General features: G+C 42.5%; 1 protein-coding gene across 1 annotated transcript in view; it reads left to right on the forward strand.

The window, feature by feature from the left end:
- Positions 1-24,042, forward strand: part of htr2cl1 (5-hydroxytryptamine (serotonin) receptor 2C, G protein-coupled-like 1) — a 150,306-nt gene that overhangs the window by 6,828 nt on the left and 119,436 nt on the right. Inside the window, exon 2 of the mRNA XM_052145252.1 lies at positions 17,501-17,749. The gene's annotated coding sequence lies outside the window, so the exon portion shown is untranslated. The remainder of the gene's footprint in view (positions 1-17,500; positions 17,750-24,042) is intronic.

The raw sequence follows: 24,042 nt of genomic DNA on the forward strand, positions 1-24,042 counted from the left end.
TCTGTTCCTGACAATTTTTCCATGGTACTTACTGGAAATGCTTTAGCTGGTGTCAACAGCAATTCCTCATGTGCATTCTGTCTGTCTCTGACTGATGGGATTGAATCTCCAGCTTTGGAAAAACATGCAGCTTTGCAAATGACTTTGGAACCTGTATGTACAATATGTGCGGGGCTCAAATGTGCTGTAAGCAATTATAGCTGTTCTGGAACCTCCACCAGACAAACTGTTGAATTACAGTTTCTTTTCTTCCCAGACATGCATGACCATGCCCTTCCCTGACCTTGCACAGGTGCTGTGCAAGGACAGGGAGGACAAGGATAAAGTCACCCTAGTGGCTTCCTACTGGTCCTGGTTCTCGGACCTCGTACTCCTCGCAACAGCCCCTCCCTGGCGAATTCCCCTGAGGAAAGTCCTTCGTTCTCAGGGACGGGGCACGCTCTGGCACCCGCACCCAGACCTCTGGAACCTCCACGTCTGGCCCCTGGACGGGACGTGGAAGATCTAGCTGGTCTACCACCTGCTGTCGTAGACACGGTCAGCCAAGCCAGAGCCCCCTCTACCAGGCAACTTTACGCACTGAAGTGGCACTTGTTCGCAAATTGGTGTTCTTCCCAGGCTGAAGACCCACAGAGGTGCGCAGTTAGGTCAGTGCTCTTATTCCTGCAGGAGAGGCTGGAGGCTGTCCCCTTCCACCTTGAAGGTGTATGTTGCTGCTATCGCAGCCCATCACGACGGCAAGTCTTTGGGCAAACTTATTCATCAGGTTCCTAAGAGGTGCCCGGAGGGACCAAGCCTGTTCCCCTCCTGGGATCTCTCAGTGGTCTTCACAGGCCTTCAGAGACCCCCCTTCGAGCTGCTAGAATCAGTTGGACTCAGGGCCCTCTCTCTAAAGACTGCCCTGCTGATCGCGCTCGCCTCCATCAAGAGGGTGGGGACCTGCAAGCGTTCTCTGTCAGTGACACTTGAGTGGAGATCGGTCCAGCAGACACACATGTGATCTTAAGACCGCGACCGGGCTACGTGCCCAAGGATCCTACCACGCCCTTCAGAGACCAGTTAGTGAACCTGCAAGTGCTGCCCCGGGAGGAGACAGACCCAGCCCCTTCGTTGCTGTGTCCGGTACGTGCTTTGTGTACCTGCTTGGACCTAACGCAGAACTTTAGACGTTCTGAGCAGCTCTTTGTCTGCTTTGGTGGACAGCGAAAAGGCAACGCTGTCTCCAAACAGAGGTGGGCACTGGCCAGAGGCACCTCCCTGGCAGACATATGTAGAGCAGCGGGTTGAGCAACACCTAATACCTTTGTGAGATTTTACAATCTCAGGGTTGAGTCAGTATCGTCCTGTGTTTTCTCAGGTCCGAGCCGGTAGAACTCGGTAACACGTTGACGGACTGGCCGGGTGGATCGCTTGCACCTAGCGCCCTTTCCCTCGGCCGAGGTAAAACTGTGCGCTTTCTCTTCCAGGAGATCCCATATATTCGGATCCCTGGATGACTCCTCCCTAGCCCTATGGGTCCGCAATTCAGCGGAGGAATTCGGCGGGTACTCAAATCTACCCTGTACTGGAATAGGTGCTCCACAGGTCGGGACTCCTGCGTGGACTCCTCCTGTGTGTATTTTCCATGGTACGGTCCCCTTACGAGTGGACCCGAGTCTCCCTTAGGCAGATCCAGCTGCCCTCCAGTCGCCGTGTTGTAGCAACTCACCCCTACTTGAGGCTGGATCTACCACCGTGCCATTTTTCCACATGTGACCTGAGTGGCCCATGTGATGTATTCGCCACTTTTACCTCCCCGTCCCTGTGCAGGTGTGGTCTCCGCAGGGTCTTTTCCCCCTGAAAGAATAGGAAACTGGGTAGGACCCCCTTCCCACAATGTGTGTAAGGGCCCCAGCCATTTGGCTCTATGTGAGAAAACATAGAGAGAAAAGAGGCCCGGCTAGGCTCGGTTGGCAAGCGTCGCCGTGTTCCCCTGTTTAGGGCAACCAGAAGGATTCAGACGACTTATATGGGGCATTGGGGAAGGGTACATGCAGCCTGACACAACTGGTCACCTTTGCACGTGAAATACGTGCCTGCTCTTGTGTCAGTAGTACACGTACACGGCTCAGCGCATGGCGTGATTTAAATTGGACCCCTAGTGTCGCTTCTTCGACACAACGTCGAAGTGAGCGACAGACGGGGAACGTCTAGGTTATGTATGTAACCTCCGTTCCCTGATGGAGGGAATGAGACGTTGTGTCCTCCCGGCCGTGTCGCTGAGCCGAGCCACTGTGGTGGCCGGACCATTTCCGGTTCCTCAGAAAAATCCTGAATGAACTCGACGCATTTCCCCGCTTTTATACGTGTATGTCCAGGGGCAGGGTATGCAAATACTGTCTGCCTAATTCTCATTGGCCTTTTTTCATAGATCAGTATATATATACACACAATTTTGTGCATCAAGGATATAATACAATATTAATGGAATGTTCAATTATATTTAGCCTTTGCTACACATATTTTGTTTTGTTTCAATGAAAGAATACTTGAGCCTTACTCATGGTGCTGTGGGGGTACTTATGGCAAAACGTTGGAAACAGTGCTATGCTATGCTATGCTCTACTATGCTATACTATACTATACTAAACTAAATGAATAAGGTTCAGCCTTAAAGGTTTCCCCATTATTTCTCCTCTATACTTTGATAAACAAGCAGGCATCATACTGCCACCTCTCCTATCTGTGCCTTTGTGGGAAGCTGACATTCTGTCGGGGGTGGCATCAATAAATCCAGAATGTTCAGTAACTGTCCTGCTGTGTGCCCTCTGTGGCATCACTAGTCACTGCTTGCTATTATATGCTAGCCATTGTGCACTTTTGCTTTGGTTGCTGTGACTGATATTACACAGAGCGGAGTACATGAATTAACATTGTCAAGGGCAGGAGGCTTTGCTCGTTCTAAGTTCAGGGCTATGGGAGGGGGCATGTTGGTACATCTGAGGTTAAATATATGCTGTGAAGTAGAGAGTGTGTGAATGTGACAGACCGAAATAGAGGGCAGGATAAAGGACGGGAAGGCAGCCAGCCATCAGAGAAATTATTGAATAAAGATGGTCACATTGTATCCTGAGCAGTCCCTGTCCCTTGTTGAAAGGCCATTTCTCAAGGCTTGTTTTGCCTTTATCTGTATCAATACATACAAACTTAATCAGATCCACCAAACCATTCTCAGAATAGTACCTGCTATTCTGGCATAGGGTACTATCTACAGAGTGAAATTTAGTAACAATGTTCCATTGATGTGTTTACAGATTTCTTCCAGTTCAGTGAACTTTTGTATGCAACTGTGACTTAAACTGTGAGTTTAATGTGTGTTGCTTCCCCATACAGAAATCTGCAGATATATGCCATTATTTTTAAAATACATACTATATTTAATACATGCATGTATCCTCATTTATGGGTTCTTGATATAAAAAGTCACATACTTGCATACGTACAGTATATATGCAACAAATATTTCAAAATACTAAATAATTACTGTTTAATTTAGGGCGGCAACTAATGATTATTTTGATAATCGATTAATCCAGGGGCGTAGATAGGGTGTAGGGTGGATGGGGGAGCTATAAACCCACCCCCCCCCCAATAATCAAAACAAGCAAGTACAACCCCCACCCACATTATTTATACCATGATCAATGGAAACATTGTAAATGCTTCATGCTGTTTTATTGTTGACATTGAAGATAACAACTAATTGTTTCAGCCCTAATTTACATATATGTAACATAGATTTTTCCAAATAATAGTTGAAATTAAATGTACAAATAAGTACAAACTGTCAGTCGATTACATTTTTTCATTTAATGTATTATGCAATATGTTGATTATTTGATCAAATTATAAAAAAATAATCATATATATCAATATTTGCAGAAATTTGCCCCACATAAAGATAATTCAACACATAATAATCAAAATAATTCTTAATTTGATATTATATACTGTATATAAATATATATATATATCTTACTGACCACTTTTTTAGGCATAAATGTAAACCTACATATTCATGCAATTATCTAATCAGCCAATCGTGTGGCAGCATTGCAATGCATAAAATCATGCAGACACGGGTCGGGAGTATGTTAATGTTCACATCAACCATCAGAATGGGAAAAATATGATCTCAGTGATTTCAACCATGGCATGACTTTTGGTGCCAGATGGGCTGGTTTGATTATTTCTGTAACATCCAGTTAGCGGCAGTTCTGCGGACGAAAATGCCTTGTTGATAAGAGAGGTCAACAGAGAATGCCCATGCTGGTTCGAGCTGACAAAAAGGCTTCGGTAACTCAAATAACTTTGCTGTACAATTGTAGCGAGCAGAATAACATCTCATGCACAACACGTCGAACCTTGAGGCGGATGGGCTACAGCAGCAGAAGACCACGTCGGGTCCACTTCTGTCAGCCAAGAACAGAAAGCTGAGGCTGCAGTAACATGGCTGCTATTTTTTTTATGTACACATGCATCTGACGGACCATTTTTGTTGTGGAGCATCTCACTGTAGTTGTGTAGCATCACGTTTCACTGAGTTTCCGTGTCTCTAGCCATAAATACAGTGTTTTTAGGACACTGTATGGGTTAAATGCAGTTTGAAACTTTGAAAAATACATCTTTGTCTTTGAAAAGCTGTTGGTTTGTTGTCAACTACAGCTGGAGTTGCACTGACTGCCCCTTGCTGCCTTTACTTCAAGGTGGTACTTCAAGCTTGAATTGCTCCATTGGTAGGAAAATTCTTCATTACAGAGTTTGTGTATGTTCAGCGGAAATTATTAATGGTGTAATTTTTTTCACATGTTGTTTTATTTAATTAATTGCCCTGAATTAATGCATTAAATATAGGCAATTGCCAGCTCTGCCTATAGCTAGTACGGCCCTAAAGATGAGTAAAAGAAAACCTCACAAATCTGCGCAAAACACACTCTACTTACAAATACTAACAATTTATCCAAAGTTTGAAGCAGCCCTCTGTTCTCTTAATCCTCTTTCTTCTGTGAATATTCTGGATATTTTCTCCATAGGCCTTTAATTTTTTTTTTATAAATATTTTTCAGCTTTGACCCAATCCAGAAAGCTCTATTATTAATTAACGACAATAAAACATTTGATTTGAAGAAAATTCTTTAAAAAAAAAAAGAAAAAAAAAATCGATTGGTAATTGGGAACTTCTCTCATTGGTGGATCTCACTTAGGGATTGCGGTTGAGGAGATTAGGAACCAGATACATTTTACGAGACACAACTGCAAATTGAACTCTTTAATAATTAATTTATCAAGCACACTTCTGTATGGAGAAAAAAGTTTTTTATTGAGCAGGCTGAGCAAGCAAAATCTTATATTCCTTCCTAGTACTTAGGATAAAATTTTTTATATTTAATAGCCATTTGCTGCATGCATAGAAGTGATCTTGCACACACCGGGCTTAGCTTTTTGCCAGATGCCCCGTATTTTATCCCATACAGGATACATAACGTCCCATACTGAAGGCTTTGTGTCCTGTATTGAAGCAAAAAAAGGGTATGACAACGAAACTCCAATTAAACACTTCAATTAAAGAGGACTCCCATTGAAGTGCTCAAAAAGAGTCCCATATTGGCTGCTGGTCGTTAGGGCACCCACGGGCAGAAAAATGATAGCAATTGCAAATAAAAAGCAAAACAGCGCAAATAAGTGCCAAGTAAGTCTTGCACTTCATACAGATTTAGCTAGAGCCAATGGAATGAATCCAGACAGACAGTTCGAAGCGTACCTGTTATGTTCTTTGGTGTCTTTTGTTGTTGTGCTCTTATGTTGAAGTTCAGTTTAGCCCCTGTTTCCTGGTTCCTGTTTCCTGTTTGGTTTCTGTCATGTTCATTGGTGTCTTTTGTTGTTGTGCTCTTATGTTGAAGTTCAGTTTAGCCCCTGTTTCCTGGTTCCTGTTTCCTGTTTGGTTTCTGTCATGTTCATTGGTGTCTTTTGTCTTTGTGCTTTTATGTTGAAGTTTAGTTTAGCCCCTGTTTCCTGTTTTGTTTTTGTAGTCCTTTGTAGTTTGTTATTATGATTGGTGTTCCCTTGATTATTTCCCCATTGTGGACCTTTTATTTTGTTCTTCCGAGTTTTAGTTTCGTTTTCCCATTGTGGACCTTTTTATTTTGTTCCAGTGTTTGTGTTCCCTCTGCTTTCTTCAAATAAACCACATTTGGATCCAAATCCCCACATCTGCCTTCTCCTGAATCATTACAGAACGATCGACCACACTATGGATCCAGCGGTTCAACGGGCTAACTTTCTCCTACTCAGCCTAAGACAAGAAGACCGTCTGATTGAAGACCACATTAGCGTCTTCCTCGAGCTGGCGAGCGTCTCGGACTTCCCGGACTCAGCCCTGGTGGCCTTCTTCAGGGGTAATTTGAACGCTTCCTTGAAGGAGCGGTTGCCACAGGACACACGCGGCTGGACTCTCTGCGACTTCCTTGAGGAGACCTTACTGGTGTGCGGCTCACCACTCACTGTGGGCGTTGCTGAGGAGGACCCTACCTCACCACCCACAGTGGAGACCCTTCAGCCATCCCTGGCGCTCCCTGTCAAACCAGCTCCACCTGCCAGCGAGCAAACCCCCCGCACCAGTCACTTCCCCAGAACCCACAAGGCCAACCTCGTCTGCCCGGAGGAGGAGGAGAAGACGGGCTTCCGCCTCCCAGCCCACACCTGCCCCGGTCTGTGAGCCAGAGCCCACGCCTGCCCCGGTCTGCAAGCCAGAGCCCACACCTGCCCCGGTCTGCAAGCCAGAGCCCACGCCTGCCCCGGTCTGCGAGCCAGAGCCTGTAGCCTCCGACATCAGTGAGCCAGCGCCTGTAGCCTCCGACGTCAGTGAGCCAGCGCCTGTAGCCTCGACCGTCCCAGAGCCAGTGCTTGTAGCCTCGACCGTCCCTGAGCCAGTGCCTGTAGCCTCGACCATCCCTGAGCCAGTGCCTGTAGCCTCGACCGTCCCTGAGCCAGTGCCAGTAGCCGTGACCGTCCCTGAGCCAGTGCCAGTAGCCGTGACCGTCCAAGAGCCAGCGCCAGTGGTCGTGCCCGTCCTAGAGCCAGCGCCTCTCAAGTCTCTCGAGCCTCCCAGGGCTCCGCCCCTCGAGTCTTCCAGGGCTCCTCCTCTCGAGCCTCCCAGGGCTCCGCCTCTCAAGTCTCTCGAGCCTCCCAGGGCTCTGCCTCTGGAGCCTTCCAGGGCTCCGCCTCTCGAGCCACCCAGTGCTCCGCCTCTCGAGCCTCCCAGGGCTCTGCCTCTCAAGTCTCTCGAGCCTTCCAGGGCTCCGCCTCTCGAGCCTACCAGGACTACGCTTCTCGAGCCTCTCGAGCCTTCCAGGGCTCCGCCTCTCAAGTCTCTCAAGCCTCCCAGGGCTCCGCCTCTCAAGTCTCTCGAGCCTCCCAGGGCTCCTCCTCTCGAGCCTCTGGAGCCTTCCAGGGCTCCGCCTCTCGAGCCTCCTAGGGCTCCGCCTCCCGAGCATCCTGAGCCTCCCGAGCCTCCTACGGCTCTGCCCCAGAGACTCCCGAGCCTCCTACGGCTCCGCCTCCCGAGCCTCCTACGGCTCTTCTCCCAGGAACTCCCGAACCTCCTACGGCTCCGCCTCCCGAGCCTCTTACGGCTCTGCTCCCAGAGACTCTAAAGCCTCCTATGGCGCCGCCTTCCTCGGCTCCACCTCCCGAGCCTCCTATGGCTCCGCCCCCAGAGCCTTCCAGGCCTCCGCCTCTGGAGCCTCCTGCGGCGCCACCTCCATCGGCTCCGCCTCCAGAGCCTTCCAGGCCTCCGCCTTTAAAGAATCCTACGGCGCCGCCTCCAGGGCCTTCTAGGGCTCCGCCTCTAGAGCCTCCTATGGCGCCACCTTCCTCGGCTCCGCCTCCTGAGCCTTCCTCGGCTCCACCTCCTAAGCCTTCCTCGGCTTTGCCTCTCGAGTCTCTCACGGCTCCGCCCCCTGAGCCTCCAGAGTTTTCCATGGTTCCGCCTCCCTTGGCTCCGCCTCTTGAGCCTCCCTTGGCCCTGCCTTCTGAGCCTCCCTCTGCTCTGCCTCCTGAGCTTCCCTCAGTTCTGCCTCCTGAGTCTCCCTCGGCTCCGCCCCTGAGCCTCCCACAGCTCTGCCAACCACGGCTCCGCCTCTGGAGTCTCCCGAGCCTCTCTTGGCTCCGCCTCCTGAACCTCCCTCGGCTCCACCTCCTGAGCCTCCCTCGGCTCCGCCTCCAGTGGCTCCCTCAGCTCTGCCTTCCGTGCCTTCACCGCCTACGCCTTCCACGGCGCCGGCACCCAAGTCTTCGACTGCTCCACCTCAGTAGTCCTCCTTGGCTCTGCCTCACGCGGCTCCGCCGGCCTCTCCAGAGGCCACGCCTCCTCCCAGGTCCCCCAAACCTGCCCCTGTCCCATGGCCAACTCCCAGACCTCCTGACCCTGTGCTTGCCTTACGGCCAGCTCCCGGGCCACCCAGGCCTGTCCCCACACTGTGGCCGCCTCCCAGGCCTCCTGGACCTGTCCCTGCCCGGTTGACGCCCCCAGGTCACCTGACCCGGTCCCCTTCACACACTCCCATAGACTGCGTGCCAGCCCTCTCGGCCTCCCCGGTCTGCCTGTCTGCCCTTTGTGCCCCCGTGGACTGTCTCAGTGGCCCCATGGACTGTCTCCGTGCTCCTTGTACCCCCGTGGACTGTGTCCGTGCCCCCCTGGGCTGTCTGTCTGCCCCTTGTGGTCCCTTGGACTGTCTGCTTGCCCCTGGTACCCTCATTTTGTTTTTTCTTTGTGGGTCTTTTTTGTCTTTTGTTTTTTTGGATTGTCTGGAATCCGATCCTTTGAGGGGGGGTTCTGTTATGTTCTCTGGTGTCTTTTGTTGTTGTGCTCTTATGTTGAAGTTCAGTTTAGCCCCTGTTTCCTGGTTCCTGTTTGGTTTCTGTCATGTTCATTGGTGTCTTTTGTTGTTGTGCTCTTATGTTGAAGTTCAGTTTAGCCCCTGTTTCCTGGTTCCTGTTTCCTGTTTGGTTTCTGTCATGTTCATTGGTGTCTTTTGTCTTTGTGCTTTTATGTTGAAGTTTAGTTTAGTCCCTGTTTCCTGTTTTGTTTTTGTAGTCCTTTGTAGTTTGTTATTATGATTGGTGTTCCCTTGATTATTTCTCCTTCCCTGATTATTTCTTCCAGGTGTCCCTCATTCTCTTGTTTGTTCCTTGATGTATTTAAACCCTTGTTCTTTGTTCAGTCTTTGTCGATCGTTGTTGATGTTTCTTGTCGTGCTCAAGGTTACCGTTTATGTTTCTACCCTGCCCTTCGTGGATGTCTTTCCCAACCTGTGTAACCCCTGTATGTTCTTCCGAGTTTTAGTTTCGTTTTCCCATTGTGGACCTTTTATTTTGTTCCAGTGTTTGTGTTCCCTCTGCTTTCTTCAAATAAACCGCATTTGGATCCAAACCCCCACGTCTGCCTTCTCCTGAATCATTACAGTACCTTTGACATTAGTAAACTATGGATTAGGATGCTATGATGTGCCACTCCAGTTATTAATGAAGGAACTGATAGCTCTTATTTACAACATGAATGCGGAGGTTGAACTGCGATCCGATAGATGTGGTCTTTTAAATCCAGATAATGGAGGAGTCGAAGGAAGTTCGGAACACTAGTCAAGCATGTTATTAATTCCAAAAATTGCAAAACATGGATGATAGCAAGATTTTCTCTGCAGGCCAGTCAATACATGGAGACGTAAACTTCTCCAGAGGCGGCTGTTGGGAATGAGTATGTCTGCGTTACCCTGGAGTAGATGTTCTTGGTATTTATTTGAAATAATAATAACAGAAAAGGGGGAACAAATATGTCCATTGCAGAAAGTATCCAAAATAAATGGGAATCTGGTGTCTGGGTGGTTAATAAGGCTTAGTGAAGGATGGGCCACAATGTGAGGGTAAAGTCCAGGTATAATGGGCTTAAATATCCTTAAATATAAAGCTTCAGTGGCACTGTTAAGAGTAGCTTGCATCTACGCAAAGGAAAGGCAGCTGAGAGAATGAATGAAGGAAGGACTTTGACTGAAGTCTGAATTGTACGTCATGATCAGCTAAGCATCAGCTGATTGTAAGCTTGACTGTCGTGACCTGCCTGAACTAACGCTATGCTATATATACAGTATATCAGGTGTATGTGTATCATGCTAATACTATAATTGCCATGAATAAAACATACATTTAAATGTAAATTATTTTAAAATGAATATGTCTGCTTTGTTCATGTCATGTACTGTACAATGTTAGCTTAATACACACAATGTATGACAGTTTGTATGACAATTAATCGTCAGCCAATAATCATACTTATGAGTGGGTCTAAAACATACAATAAAATCATTAATCAGAATTATTTGTATGACAATTAACCGTTAGGAAAATTTCATATCCGTGACAGCCCTAGCCATTCAGTTTGGAATGACATGATAGTGAATAAATTATGACAGTCTTTTCATTGATGGGTGAACTAGATATCCACAAGCATATTTATTACATTTGTTATCTGAGGTATGCCTTTAAAACCAGAATAAACTGCAAAGTTGATCAGACATTTTGCAGACTTTGTGCTGAAAAGTGTGGACTGTGTGACACTAGAATGCCAGTTCTTAAAAACTCAGTGAGGTGAGAGATCTTGGCCTGTACCAATTAGGATAATAGAGTGTGAATGTAATGCTATAATTCAAGAAAATAATTTTGTTGAAGATTCCTGGACTGTTTTTGCGACGTCTTAAATCTGTTTTAACCCAATATGCACATTACTGTGGGTCTGGTAAGGTGTCCATAATTGTTATTGTAAGCATGACAACGTTAAATGATACTATGTGAAAAAGTCTTCTAAAAGTATTGTATTCATTCAGTAAATTCAATACACCATCTGTCATTTGTCTGTCTTTCTGTTTCTCCACAAAAATCTGATGTCATCTTGTTTTCTCACCACATTGCTTAAAGGATTTCTTAGGAAATGTGAATTAATTGTGTGTGTGTGTGTGTGTGTGTGTGTGTGTGTGTGTGTGTGTGTGTGTGTGTGTGTGTGTGTGTGTGTGTGTGTGTGTGCACGCGTGCATGTGCGTGTCTTTGTGTGTTATTATTTTATGTGAATAGTGCACAGACGTAGTTTTAGGAAATCTGGAAAGAATGTGGCAGATATTTCAGACTGCCATTGAAGCGATCATTTCAAAAAACCTTAACAGTGGAACATGAAACATTTTCCCACATCTTCACATAGGCTCTGCTTTAATGTCTCGTCATGTTACAGAAGTAAATCTTGTTTTTTGAACACCATTTCTGGTGGTCCATTCCCACTGGCCATCAAACCACAAATATTTCTGTAATGCGACCAAAAGGGATTAGCCCTGTCAAACTGATGAATAACCCAGTGCTCAGATGTGTAATGAAATGCATCCTGGACATGACTTGAACTTGCTATTATGTCTCATTGGGCTTTTTTACTGGTTGCACGTTAGTGCAAGACTTATGCAGGAAAAAAGTATATTGAGTCCAGGGCTGGACTAGTCAGTGTCCTGGTACTTGTTCCCTTGTACTGTTTTAGTATTATTATACCTAGCGTGGCCAGTCGTCCCATTTTTCCTGGGACAGTCCCGTATTTAAGCACTTTTTCTAGTGTTATTCTGAAACAATCATGCTTGTCCCGTATTTCCCCTCTCCTAAAAATTCTCCATCGCCTATGTGGCTTTCTCGGTCACGTGAATATTCTAATCAAAGATAGCTATGGATTGTAAAACTGACAAAATCACAACGTGTTATTTGAAGTACATGATTGGATTAAACTATCCAATCACAATCCCCTATCAACAGACATCCCATTTCTGAAATGATCGAAGAATCTGTTTGAAAGAGCACACAGATGAAATTGCGGCTGGAAAAATGTCAAGGAAGCACGCATGCACATTTAATGAGGATCTTCAAAAAGACTTTACATTTCTAAAATATAGTACAATTTACTGTCACAGACAGAGCCTAGTAAAGTGAGGTGTGAGATTTGTGGAGTTCGCATTTCCATCGTCCATGGAGGCCGTACCGACATCAATCAGCATGTTCATACAAAAAAGCATGTGGATGCTGCTAAAAGTAAGTTTGCTATGGCAAGTGTTAGAGATTTTAGAAGTTCATAATCTGACAAGGTGCACACAAGTGAAGGACTTTTTGCTTATCATTCTGTTGTGCACGACCATAACTTTGCACGTTCAAGACCTGAGGAAAGTCTTGCAGGCAAGGCTGGAAGAATCATTCATACCCTCTGACATTAAAAAGCAGATGGATGCCCTGGTTGAAGCTGGTGACATGCGAGTGGATGATTTATTCAGTGAGAAACTTTTATTCAGCATCGGTGGATTACCTCCAAAATTGCAGCCGCTGTTAGAACACAGAAAAACGTAAATGGACCTACTAAGAGACATCCCAGAGTGGAAAGACATTCAGAGCAGCCTCAAACACTTCTAATCCAGAAACCCTGTTCTCAGTTTGATTGACGAAACCACGCTCTTTGATGAGTGGAGCATGAACAAGACTGCCATGTCTGAGAGATGGACAGACGTTTTTCGTGAGCTGGAGAGCAAGACCATCAACTTTGGAGTCTTAGCCAAGGTCGTGGAGTTTGTTTTATGCCTGCCTGGGACATCTGCATCTGTGGAGCGTGTGTTCTCATTAATGAATGCAGCATGGACACAGGATAAATCTCAACTCAGTCAAAACAGTCATGAAGGCAGTGCTTTTCGTATGTCTTAATTTTGGACTGGACTGCTCTGCATTTAACTATATACCGTAATTTCCGGACTATAAGCCGCAACTTTTTTCCGACGCTTTGAACCTCGCGGCTTATACAATGACGCGGCTAATATATGGATTTTTCCCGCTTTCAGATTTTATAAAAAAAAAAAAAAAAACTTTCTGTGACGTGCTCAGTTTTTTGGCGGCGTGAAGCTTTCATTAGACCAATGAAATTGCCGAACGGGTTAAGGTCAAACAACTTTTTTTGTTTACTGTTTAGATTAAATCGAGCGCGCTCAAACTTCCCATTATTCTGATTACGGTAGTCATTTTGTCACCCTCACCATGGCAAAGACATGGAGAAATGCATATGATGCTGCTTTCAAGTTGAAGGCGATTGATCTGGCTGTTGGAAAAGGAAGAGCTGCTGCACGGGATCTTGGTCTTAATGAGTCGATGATAAGACGTTGGAAACAGCAGCGTGAGGAATTGACTCAGTGCAAAAAGACAACTAAATCTGAGGCTATTCTGAGGCTATTCAACTCCGACACCGAAGGAGATGACTTCAGTGGTTTCAGTGCAGAGGACGAGGAAGATAGTGACCAATGACTTTCTTGGTAGGCTACTGTTTACTGCAAATGTTTTATTACAAGCCGTGTGTGGCAGCGGGGGTGTGGTCAAGCGCCCGTCCGGGAGAGAAAAGCTGTAAGGGCGCTTACACCTGCGCTAAATTATGTCTAACACCGGTGTCTAATTTCAAGTGCCCTGCTTCACGTGTCCTTCTTGGGAAAACTGTCACACGGGCACCAGTGTGACAGTTTTCAGCAGGGCACTTGACGTTCCAGGTAAGGCTTTTAATGGCCACAGCAATGTTTACAATCAATTTTATAAAGTTTCTCAATTCTTCTATGCGCCAACACTAGACTGACGTGTGTCACTCTCTCAGCTCTGTGGCTGCTGCCTTTTTATGCCGCTCTCCCCATGTTTACTGAAATTAGACACCGGTGTTAGACATAATTTAGCTCAGATGTAAGCTTACCGCTTTTCTCTCCCGGACGGGCGCTTGACCACGCCCCCGCTGCCACACCGTGTTTCGTTAAAGCCTATTTATTTTTGTTACAAGCCGTGTTTCGTTAAAGCCTGTGTAAAGTTAATTTGTTTCAATGTACCGGTAGGCACCTGCGGCTTATAGACAGGTGCGGCTTATTTATGTTCAAAATAATATTTTTTTTAAAAATCAGTGGGTGCGGCTTATATTCAGGTGCGCTCAATAGTCCGGAAATTACGGTACTCTTGAAAGACAAGAGCAAATTAAGAAAAATTGCTGCCAGCGAAAAGTAAAATGTGACAGCAGTTACAGATGTGGATGCACTCTCTACTTCTCATTGATTTGCATCTAGGTAAAGATACGTCAATTTCATTTTTGCTGGGAGGGGGCTGTCCCGTTTTCCACAAGCAAGAATCTGTTCACACTAATTATAACAGAGATTAGAATCTTTAGAATGAAAATCAATGAGACCTTAGGAAGAGACCTTAGGAAGATTCCATATGAAGACCCTATGAAGTCTCAAATGTTGACCAAACAGTATGTGGCTTATTAAGATTTATTTCAGAAACAGAAGAATGGGTAGATACGGACAAGATGGACAGAACCAAATTGATTCTTATGTATCATATTATCTTAATAGAGTTTAAAATAAAGGTTCAGGAAGAGCTAATTCATTTAGTCTTGTAAATCCTTATGCAAGAGTATATTGTAATTTTTTTCCCCCTGAGCTACTATACAGGTTATTATCTAGAAAAGATGTTTTAACTTTAGGCTGCCACCACCTTTGGTAACACGGTTCTGGTCCGATTTCGGACTGCACAAGCAGGCCACACAGGACACCTAAGTTAGGAATTAACAGGAAAGCTTTAGTAATGGCACAATTGCTTAAGCCATTGAGTGCAACACACAAAATAAAGGTTTGATAAAGAGTTGAGCTGTCCTCAGTACATCCTAGTAGTGAATTTAAGCAACACCACCCTCTTTTAGGGCCTCATTCAGGGCCTCATTCATGAAACTTTTGTAAGTATTTGAGTAAATTCTGAGTAATTTGGAACTTTCTGGAAACAGTAATGAAATTGTTTGAAGGGCCTTCACATAGTAAAATTTTGATTTAGCAAGTACAATAGTTTCTCAAAAAAATGAGGACTTACTGTCATCGCATGCTTTTGCTGTCATCTCCAGCATCATTTGTGAAACTTATTGTAATTAATGATGGTAACAGTGATAAAGGCTACTTGCAACTGAAAGAATCTTCAGAGAAATTAATAGAATTACTGAAGAAGTTCTTTGACCAACATGTTGTAAGATATTACAGATTTGCAAGCTATAAGCTATATAAGCTTTTTTCCCCCTGCTGTATTGTGTTCGCATTGCACCTGTCCGCAATGTGTTTATATGTTCAGCGTTAGCGTTGACCATACATTATAAACTGAACACGATTTACCAATGCCTATACAAAATTAGGAAACCTAAATATAGAGCTCATATCAAATAATAATAATAATAATAATAGAAAAACTGTCAGATGGAATTAATATTTTAGAGAAAAATGAAGCACTTTTGCTGGAAAAAAATCAATAAGAAGAGTTGGGAAAAGCATTGTTTTCTTTTTAACCATACCCATCTTCTTCTTATTATTATTAGGGCCCTAGCACTGAAATTGTGGAGACCCTATTGTTCTTCTAAGCATTATTATTATTATTAGGGCCCAAGCACTGAAAGTGCTGAGGCGCTATTGTTTTTCTAAGGATTTTATTATTATTCTTGGGGCCCAGGCACTGAAAGTGTGGAGGCCCAATTGTTTTTCTAAGGATTATTATTATTATTATTGGGGCCCAAGCACTGAAAGTGCTTAAGTGCTGTTGTTTTTCTAAGGATTATTATTATTATTAGGGCCCAGGCACTGAAAATGTAGAGGCCCTTTTTTTTCCCTAAAGATTATTATTATTATTATTAGGGCCCAAGCACTGAAAGTGCTGAGGCGCTATTGTTTTTCTAAGGATTATTATTATTATTATTATTATTATTATTATTATTATTATTATTATGTAGGGCTGCAGCTAACGATTATTTTGATAATTGACTAATCTAATGATTATTAGAACAATTATTTGACTATTTGGGCGATTATTGCAATGATTAATCATTAGCTTTTAACAGACTATTCAGCTTGAACCTTGACTTAAAAGGTTGTAATAAACATGCTTACTAATCATAATTTACAATATCATCTTTTAACATTCCTCTAAATGACATTCATTGAATTAAAAGGGGGTAAAAATACATATTATTCAAATTAATTCATAAAAAAAAAATCACTGCAAAAATATCCTGTTGTTATCAAGTGTATTGTCTTGTTCTCCATTTAAAAATATCTAAAAATCCTTAAAACAAGATACATTTATCTGAGAAACAACATTTATTATATTTAGATTTGCTTTCAGAGAATGTATCTTGAATTTAAGTGTATTTTATATATAAGTGTATTTTTTCACTTGATTATTCTTCTGTCATTGCAGTAAAGTCAAAATATAATTATTTTCAAGATCTATTCTCTGAAAGCACGTCTAAATATCTCATATGTTGCTACATGTAAATGTATCTTGTTTAAAGGATTTTTGAGATATTTCAAAATATTCTTCCTGCGCCAGAATGTGCATCAGCCGGGTGCAGTCTCAACGAGAGCGCTTTGTATTTAGTTATATGGTATTTTTGTATAATTCCTTAATGCTTTGTGATCTACATCACCTAAAGCTGTTTGGAAAGTTTAGAGTGCATCTGGACTGTGAGCTGTGTTTTCTTCCTCTCCTCAATCAGATGTGAGCTGCAGTGCTCCTCTCGCGCACCATCATAACTTTCATATCTGATCTCATGTTGCGTTATCATGGATATTTTGGATTGAATGTGCATTTTTTGAAAATTGCAGGCCCTGACTTTTTGAATACTTCTCTTAGGAGATTCATGTGACTGGCACCAAACTTAGGCAATATTATGCCAAGACATTATATGTGCTACATTACGAATGGGCTTTTGATATATTGAAAGGTTTTGCCATGGTGACGCAATAAATTGAGATGGATAGCCTGAGGGAAAAAACTGTTCCTGTGCCTGACGGTTCTGATGCTCAGAACTCTGAAGCGTCGGCCAGAAGGCAACATTTCAAAAAGTTAGTGGTTACGGTGTGAGGGGTCCAGAGAGATTTTCCCAGACTTTTCCTCAATCTGGAAGTGTATAGATCTTGAAGGGAGGGCAAGGGGTAACCAATAATCCTCTCAGCAGTCCGAACGGTTCTTTGTAGTCTTCTGATATCCGATTTCGTAGCTGAACCAAACCAGACAGTTATTGATGTGCAGAGGACAGACTCAATGACTGCTGAGTAGAACTGTATCAGCAGCGCCTGTGGCAGCTGAAGGAAGTACAACTTCTGCTGGGCATTTTTCACAATGGAGTCAATGTGGGTCTCCCATTTATGGTCCTGTGAGGTGGTAGTGCCCAGGAACCTGAATGACCACTGCTGCCACAGTACTGTTTAGAATGGTGAGGAGGACAGTGTTGGGGTGTACCTCCTAAAGTCCACTGTCATCACCACTGTTTTTAGCATGTTCAGCTCCAGGTTGTTTTGGCTGCACCAGACAGCCAGCTGTTTAACCTCCCTTCTGTATGCAGACTCATCATCATCTCGGATGAGGCCGATGACAAGTGGTGTCGTCTGCAAACTTCAGGAGCTTGACAGAGGGGTCCTTGGTGATGCGGTCATTGGTGTAGAGGAAGAAAAGTAGTGGGGAGAGCACACATTCCTGGCGGTCACCAGTGCTGATTGTACAGGTGATGGAAGTGAATTTTCCCTATCTCACAAGCTTCTGCCTGTCCACCAGAAAGCTGATAATCAACTGACAGACAGATGTGGGAAGTAAGGTAATTTTTATCAGACTTTGAAATAGCTGTCTTGTGTTTACATGAATTGCTTCAAAATTCTTTAGAATAATGTCAAGACACTGCTGATGTAAAATTGTCATGGGATATTTGATGTTATTTTTAAGGCACTTGGCATACTTAAAATTTCATGAAATTTTGCACACACATAAGTTGGCCATTAATGCGGGGCAAAAGTTCACACATGGGTGTGTACGGGGGCTCTGTAGCGCCCCCTTTAACCTGTTGATACGCATTTTCCCCATGCGGTGGTGACATCAATCTGCTTTTGTTTAATATATCATTTACCGTCTATAAATGTAATGAATGTTAACAAAATATACATATTTTCCAAGGTCTAAGGGTTCAACATTGATATCTGATCTCTGTTTCATGATAGCAGTGCTCCAGAAACAGCCATTTAGTTATTTGTGCCAGGAGTACAAAATGAGCATGTCTCCAAAGTCTATTTTAAAAAATGCGGCATATTTTTATTCATAATAGCCGAGCAGTACTGTCAGATTTTGTGTCGTCTTGAAAGGCGGAGCTATCATTTTTTGATAGATCATCTTCAAATTTGAAACGCAACATCTTTAGACTTGTGGCTTTGAGGACATTGTATTTTTGGGTTGTTATGGCACTTTTATTATAGTTTTTTTATATTAAAAAAACATATTCAGCACACAATATTTCCATTACTATAAACTTCAGCTTCTCTAACTTTAAAAAATAACAACATATATTAATTCTGAAGTGTCTTCTTTCAAATGATACTACAACTGTGTCCATACTCCAAAGGATCCAGTAAATACAACCATAAATACACCAAGTTCAGGTATGTCATTTTCATGGCTTGTGCTCAAAAAGGGGGTGCATATCAACAGGTTAATATACGTGTGTAAGACGACCTCTGTAGCACATTATCAGCTACAGTCACCAGAATTGGTACATATATTGTTCTCATCAAGCCGGACAACTTTCATAATTATAGTGATTAGCACAGCCCAACAGGAAGTCGTCCATTTTAGATTTTTCTCTGAGCTTTTAAATACTACTCCTAGGGAATTCATGAGACTGTCACCACATTTAGACAACATTGAAGGTGTTCGCTGTCCTTTTCTGCATATCGCAGCGCCGTTTTGTGGTCCATTTTGCATAACGCGGTAGCTCATTTTAGCTTATTAAAATGCCCGGTATGCCAGATTACCAGTTCAGCCCTGCTTACTGCATATTTACCCAAATTGGTTCAAAATTGTTTTGAATAATTTCAAATGGCAAATGCATATGTCCACATTGCATTGTTTTCCAAAAGCTATGGGGTGGAAATGAACCCATGGAGCTTGTGCCCGTCATTGCTGCTTGCATCTATTTTTTTATAATTGTTTACATTTTTTACTCATTTAATTATTAGTAATTGTGTTTCATGAATGAGGACCTTAGTCTAAAAATTCATCACTTCCAACATTGGGAGCAAAGGGTTACACACCTTAATTAATTACGTAATTACTTACTATACATTTCATTTATTAAGTAGACAAGGGGGCCATTGCTTGGGTTGGGTCTCAAGCTCAAGCCCCTCTATCTTGGACAGCAAGCCATGCATCACAGTATGATTGATCATACTGTAAATTTGGCAACAGTAGGTTGAAAATGTTACTTCTGAAATCAGTCTGTGCTTACTTAAATTTTAATCAATGCCCCTAATTAGCCAAAGGTGAAAGTATTGTTGAACATATGGGCATGTGTGAGCTGCAGTGTTCAGGTGAAATGACAGGTTCAAAAAGTGGGTTGTATTTTTTGTTGTAAATGATAGAATCCAGTCAACAGAAATGCATTTTATTATCTCTAACCCCCCCAACCCAAACCCCATCCCTAATCGTAACCATAATTGCTGTATAAAACTGTAATTTTAGAATTAAATTCTAACATCAGGATCTTACTCACCATTGTTTATGTGAACGCAATTACTTCCTGGTTCCCACGAGACAAGAGCCAGTGTCTTGGAGGTTGCACATCCAGAGCGCAGAGCGCTATCAGTAGCGTATTAAACTCAATGCGTATTAAACTCAATGCTTGAACTGATGCAAGAATGTCTGATGGGGGGTACACTTGTCAGTAATTTGGCTGAATGAGTTTAATTTCAGGGTACATAAACTTTCGGAAGCAACAAGTTGATATCCTGCATGATCATGTTGATGCTAAAGCTGTTTACATTCTGAACATGTGAACTCGTGAAATATTCTTATGCATCAGGAAAGGTAGCTAGATGCTAAGTAGATATGAGAAATGCCCAAAAGAGGGAAAACACGAGATTATATAGAGATCAAAGGATTCTGCGGAAGGGACAAAGTCAGCTGGGTGGACAGTTTTTAATGTGACATTTTAGAACCGTCTCACGACTTTCCTGTAAAACAAGAACTGTAAAATTAAATCTATACAGTGATAGAAAATAATTTGTGGATTTTAGGAAATTAATTGGTATCTTGGATTGTGCTAAAATCATGCATCCCAGCTTGGATTGGCTCACAAAAATCATTAATAAGTAAAATGGCTGAGAACTGTGTTTCTTTAATCTTTTGTTTTTTTCAATTTAGAGTTTATATGGCTTTTGTCTTTCTTGCATTTTCTGTTGTTGTTTTTCTTTGAATTCCTTTGGGTTCACTAACCTCTATCTTGTGACTGTGCCACTTTTCCATAACCATTACTCTCGGAATTCATGCCTTTTCTTTTCTTTTACTTTGAAGTGTGGGATCAGATTTATTCACAGAAAAATGTCAATGCTGGTACAAGATTATTTCAAACTTCAAATAAAAAAGTTAACCATCAGCATTACAAAAGGTTGCAAAGTTGCTACAAATCTGCAGCTAATATCCAGCCTGTACTAAGATCTAAAAAGTGAGCATAAAATATGAATTACAAAATTATTCTACTGTGTTTGAGAAAGGGAGCTTAATTTCAGACTCAAGAACTCTTGACTCTTAACCATTCCAATCACCCCACTGGTCTCAGGTCAGTAGACACAACCTCCATTGTAGAGACCATCACAAACAAAAATCAAATATAGTCCGTTTTATGGAGAATAACTAGCAACACTTTTGAGAGAGTGCAAATGGTTACTCAAACAAAATATTTTGCTTTTGGAAGGTTGTTAAATAATCCTCCATCTTTCTGCTTCCATATTTTATAGAGCAGTTTTCCAGTTTTACTACCAACAGTGGCTGTCATCTTACTCAGTTGTTGTAAAGTTTCTGCACACAATGCCAAATTTGATTTGTTCACATCCATTTTTATGATGTCGTACCTAATTTCACCTCCATTCCCTGAGGACTCATTCCATCTCATCCATGCTTGTGTATTAATGGCAATACAGTTTTAATTTAATACTCGTTATTTTTATGTAGGGCTTACATTGCTGGCCAGAAATCTGTCCATTTTTAGAGATTAAGTTGTTTTCCAGAGAAGAAAAAGTGAGCTATCACATCCCATGACACTAAAAAACAAGCTCATGCTGCCTGTCAACTAAACTGGGTCTGTCATTCTGATGTGTCACAACCAAACTTAAACCACGACTGAGCCTTACTGCTGTGTAGAGTTAGACAGCCATTTTCCAGCTCTCTGACCTCTAATTATCACTGAAGAGATGGATAACTTCAATGGCAAACCACTTATCTGTGCAGACATTCATCTTCAAGAAACATTCATCCTGTGTCCTCAAGGAGTAGACTTATGTGTCTTCATGTTTGTGTTAGAGACACCCGCTGATCTATTATTTAGAAATGGATTGCTAATGACTTCATACAATTTAAGCCAATGTGTCACCATATTTGTATGCCAAAATATTTCTGTGTGCCTATACTGGCTTAAAAGAAAATAATCTAATTTCAATTAATAAATATGAACCATTCAATAATTAATTTAATGTAAAATATGCCTCTAAATCTTGCCCCGCAAAGATGATTAAAATGAAATCTGATAGGCTACTAGGGCTAGTTAAAATGTTTTTTAAATGGCAAATATACACACAGAACGAATGTATGGCATTTGTATGTATGACAACTGAGAGCCAATCAATATAAATACAGAGCCTAATCCTGGGCATTTTAGGCAATTTAGAAATCCTGGTCCAAATACTTAAAAAATTGTTGTGTCATTCTAACATCCTTACATTGCAGCCTTTTCAACTTGTATATCACACATTGTGGACAGTTTTGCCACATCCCTTGGTGAACGTTGTGCTGTACTGATACACAACACTCCAGGGCAGGTGGGTGCGCCGACATTGCGATCTGTTTAATTCTTCTTTGTTGGAACAAATTTGATCTATAACAACTTAGTTAAACAACAAGGGGAAGAAAGGTGAGAGCAGTCCTGCAAAACATAAATCTAAACATAAATGTAAAATTACTCTAATTTATTTGATTTATTTAAGGTACAGAATATTATTTGGGTTATTCTTCTATTGTGCAAGAGCAACAAAAATAAACAATTTATAGAAACAGTGTTGGTGGCTCATTCATACAAATTCTATTTTATTATTATTATATATTTTTTCTGCAAAATATACACAAGGATGTACATAGCAGGAAATATGTAGAAAAGTACATTACAGTAGATAAACACTCACCTAAAGGATTATTAGGAACACCTGTTCAATTTCTCATTAATGCAATTATCTAATCAACCAATCACATGGCAGTTGCTTCAGTGCATTTAAGGGTGTGGTCCTTGTCAAGACAATCTCCTGAACTCCAAACTGAATGTCAGAATGGGAAAGAAAGGTGATTTAAGCAATTTTGAGCATGGCATGGTTGTTGGTGCCAGACGGGGAGTATTTCACAATCTGCTCAGTTACTGGGATTTTCACGCACAACCATTTCTACGGTTTACAAAGAATGGTGTGAAAAGGGAAAAACATCCAGTATGTGGCAGTCCTGTGGGCGAAAATGCCTTGTTGATGCTAGAGGTCAGAGGAGAATGGGCCGACTGATTCAAGCTGATAGAAGAGCAACTTTGCCTGAAATAACCACTCGTTACAACCGAGGTATGCAGCAAAGCATTTGTGAAGCCACAACATGCACAGCCTTGAGGCGGATGGGCTACAACAGCAGAAGACCCCACCGGGTACCACTCATCTCCACTACAAATAGGAAAAAGAGGCTACAATTTGCAAGAGCTCACCAAAATTGGACAGTTGAAGACTGGAAAAATGTTGCCTGGTCTGATGAGTCTCGATTTCTGTTGAGACATTCAGATGGTAGAGTCAGAATTTGGCGTAAACAGAATGAGAACATGGATCCATCATGCCTTGTTACCATTGTGCAGGCTGGTGGTGGTGGTGTAATGGTGTGGGGGATGTTTTCTTGGCACACTTTAGGCCCCATAGTGCCAATTGGGCATCGATTAAATGCCACGGCCTACCTGAGCATTGTTTCTGACCATGTCCATCCCTTTATGGCCACCATGTACCCATCCTCTGATGGCTACTTCCAGCAGGATAATGCACCATGTCACAAAGCTCGAATCATTTCAAATTGGTTTCTTGAACATGACAATGAGTTCACTGTACTAAAATGGCCCCCACAGTCACCAGATCTCAACCCAATAGAGCATCTTTGGGATGTGGTGGAATTGGAGCTTCGTGACCTGGATGTGCATCCCACAAATCTCCCTCAACTGCAAGATGCTATCCTATCAATATGGGCCAACATTTCTAAAGAATGCTTTCAGCACCTTGTTGAATCAATGCCACGTAGAATTAAGGCAGTTCTGAAGGCGAAAGGGGGTCAAACACAGTATTAGTATGGTGTTCCTAATAATCCTTTAGGTGAGTGTACATGCTCAGTGTATAAAAAATACAATGTAGAGTGTGAAATTAATATACAAGATTAATAGCCGCAAACAAGTGAGCTGATTGTAGTCTTTTAGTATGTTAAAGTGTACATAAAATGTTAATGCAAATCCTGATAGTTTAAATTATAGGTCTACAAACCAGATCTATGAGCATCTGTACCTTCCTTAGTAGGAGAGCCCAAAACCCTGATCTCTCCTGTCACTGAAGCCATGCCCTCTGCTCATAAGAGCATAATGTTTTCCTCATTTTAACTGCAATCACTAAACATCTGAGTGCCACCCACCAGTGGCTACATGATGTTGAGATCTTGCTTCGACATCCAGACAAGTTGAGGGACAGTTAAGTTATATTTATATATATATATATATATATATATATATATATATATATATATATATATATATATATATATATTTCATGTAACTGTGCATGGAACTACTTTTTT

Source organism: Xyrauchen texanus, chromosome 2, assembly GCF_025860055.1.
Source record: "Xyrauchen texanus isolate HMW12.3.18 chromosome 2, RBS_HiC_50CHRs, whole genome shotgun sequence".
Taxonomy (NCBI): domain Eukaryota; kingdom Metazoa; phylum Chordata; class Actinopteri; order Cypriniformes; family Catostomidae; genus Xyrauchen; species Xyrauchen texanus.